This window comes from Callospermophilus lateralis, unplaced genomic scaffold (assembly GCF_048772815.1).
Source record: "Callospermophilus lateralis isolate mCalLat2 unplaced genomic scaffold, mCalLat2.hap1 Scaffold_72, whole genome shotgun sequence".
In the NCBI taxonomy this organism is placed as follows: Eukaryota; Metazoa; Chordata; class Mammalia; order Rodentia; family Sciuridae; genus Callospermophilus; species Callospermophilus lateralis.
Window position 1 is genome coordinate 4,856,506 of NW_027515276.1, and position 3,396 is coordinate 4,859,901.

The following is a 3,396-nucleotide window of genomic DNA, read 5'->3' on the forward strand; positions in this document are numbered from 1 at the left end:
CTTATAAATTTTTCAGGTTCCCAATACCATTATTTGTCCAGCAGAATGAATCCTAACACAAATCGAACATGTTATTAATCCTAACTATACACTGTTCCGTCAATCTAACTTTACAAAAGAGCAAGGACAGAGTTAGTCTTACAATACAGGAATGTAGGGGATCTTCCACCTGCTGAGAACCTCAAAGTTTTATGCAGAAATGATCCCTCGAGAAGGTGTAGGCAGCTATGAAAGACCTCAGAGAGCAAAAGTCATCTTCCATGCAAACAACCTGGTCAGGATAAAAGCATGTGTCTGAATCAGCCTCTCCCTTCTTAATGTAGGGTAGATTGACCAAACTAGGCCTGTGTAGAGCTGTTCCCAGGTGCCAATGGTTTCTATACCATTCTAAATTTATGAAAGTGTCACAGGAAGTAGGGGCATCCTCCATATTATGAGAACCTAGGAAGCAAATGTTAGGACAAAGTGGTTGCCAAGGCAGGGACCTCATTCAGTTCCTGAAGGAAGTGACCTCACCTCACCTCCTTCTTGATGGAACTCTCCATATTTGTGTTTGAGGAAGCCAGGCAACCAGCCCCAGTCCCAGCCCCAGTCCCAGTGGTCTCACTTGTTTGGATTTACCAAGGAGAGAGTCAGTCTTTCGTGGTACGTACTTATGTGAGGATGGCCAAATGCCAGGAAAGTTCTGACGAGGGTCCCTTCCGAAGAAAGCAGGTAGAGGCTCACTGCTGCCTCCTGACAACTTCACAGAGTTGAACAAGGAAATCAGATCTGAGACAGGACAGGCTATTTCTGGGGTACATAGTATGGCCCACCAGTCAGAGGACACTCTGGATAGTTCCAGACCTATTTGGGGAAAGGAGGTTCCTTTGTGGGTGTGGTTGTGGGTTTGTGGTTTTTTCTCATGTTCTGAAAATAGTTAGGAAAAAAAGTTTGTTTGGTTTGGAGTGGACTGTTTCTAGTTAGTCCTTTGACAAGCCAAGTGTTTCTATGTCTGTGTATGCCACTGTGTCCGTGTTTGTAGACATTAGAAAAGAGAATGCCTCAATGGGTGTGTCCTGTCACCGAGAAAACATCCCAGCATTCATCCTGCCCAATTTATGAATGGACTGTGGCTGGCCTTATCAATGGGAAACACCTACTATCTTCCTACCTTCCTGTATTCTTCCTGAATTCTGGCCACTCTCCAGAATAAGCTCATGGTTTTGTGTCCAAGATATGTACCCCTTCCAAGCTCTGTGACATGGCCATGTACTGGATAGCTGAAGGGAATGGCGAGCATCTCAGAAAATTCAGATATCAGTGTGACCAGTAAAGTCTCAGTGGAGAAACCCTGCTTTGGGCCTTTTGATTACCTATTGTTATGTTGCCCTGAATATCAGGAAAGTCTTTGCCTCAGGCCACCCCTTTGTGAAGCCTGAAGAAAACAGTTTTCTCATGGAAATGAATGGGCATTACTATTGTGTTTTACAATAAAACCTTCACTGATTTTGCTCTCATTAACTTAAAAATACATTTAGATTGTATCTTAGTGTAAAAAGTAACATGGAACTTTACATATATTATTGATAACAAGTCCAATTATAGAACACAAATGATATACATAAATCTCCAACATGTTTTCCTTTTAAGCATAGAATTACCATACAACCTTAGAACACCAGCTTGATACAATGCTCTTTTGAAGCTTCTACCTTACAGACTTGTATACCTAGAAGATATGAACACATTAACACCACAGTTACATTGGTGTTTTTGTATTAACCAAGTTTAGCTTTTTAAAGAAATAACATGGCACAATTTTCTAAAACAGTACTTGTTTAACCAGCTGTGTAATTTTTTATGATTACTTGCTCAAAACTTACACATATAACAAACTTACACAACCTTTTTTATTATTTATGTAAACCCTTTTAATTACTTAATCATATAGACTCTCTTATCAAGAAACACATTTTCCCTCTATTAAATCTATATCTAGAATCTTTTAGTTTCTCTTTTCCCTCTGTTAACCTCTTTCTGTTCACATTTTGAAAAAATACATGTAAATTTTTGAATTTAAGCAAATTATTTTATAGACATCAACATTTTATTAGGGCCTTTTTGAACACCTAGAAAACTTATAGGCCTAATTTTAAAGACATCTTTATTTTTATCTGTTTACCCAATTTGAATTGAACCATTTGAATCACGTGAATCAAAGATATTTGGATCCATTTTTAAATTTTTCATGAGTGCTCCTCATCTGTCAATTATCCTATCACTGCATTATATATTGCCATACACACATACAGACATACCGACATACAACACATAACACAAATTTAACACATAACACACTAGTAAAGGCCTTGTAGCTTTTTCAGGTGAAATCTCCATTGCAATGTTTAAAAACTCCACAGTTGATCAAAAATAGAACTGATCAGAAAACATTAACGCGTCTGCAGGATCAAGATCATCAGTTGAAAAAAAAAAAAACAAAAAACAGAATCTAAGAAAAAGCAAGAGTCCTAAAATAGATGACTGGCCAGTAATTAGTAAATACCATATAATGTACTTTTTGGTTGGGTCTAGTTTGAGTTCAGGTAAAAAGACACTTTTACTCCTTTTTATCTGTCTCCTGCTGAGAGCTTCATTCTCCGTTTATTTGCATATCAACTTAAGTCCTGCCTGAGGTCTCGAAAACTGGAAAGGATCGAATTCTGAGCAGAAACCTCATGCCTAAGGCATTTTAGCTATAAGTCATAATTTCCAGGTTTGGATGTTGAACATATTGATGCAAGTTTAAGATGCATTTCTCAAAATTTTATATCTTTAGATTTTTTTACACTAGAAAAACTTTGCTCACCCAAAACTGAAAATAGGATCATTTTTTGATAATATAAAAGCCACCATCAGAAGAAGTTTCTATAGGATCATTAAGCAACTTTCTTTGTTCTGAAGTTTCTATAGTAGTATTAAGTTACATTAAATTGGCTGAAATTTATTTAAAAAGAACCACACACGACCATGTGTATCCGAAATTAAGCTTTAAAAATTTCCAAGACTGTTGCTAATTAATGTCATTTCAATAAGCCAGACCAACGTTTTAATTTAGCACCTTTTTTAAAAAATCTGACACACTGATGGGAACAGATACCATATCATAATTTATTATCTTTGCCGTAGTTAATGCACTGGTATATCTAGTGAAATTTTCTCAGGCTACCTAGTTCAAAATTAAAACTCCTTAATTTTTTTATCCTAAGTATTTAAGTTTCCTAGCAGGAACTACCTGAAATCAAACTAAACAATTTTTTAAACCCAACTTTTAACTGTAAGATAGTGCAAAGCTTTAGAAACCCATTTAGATACCAAATTGTTGCAATTAAAAAAAAACATTTTTAGATACACATT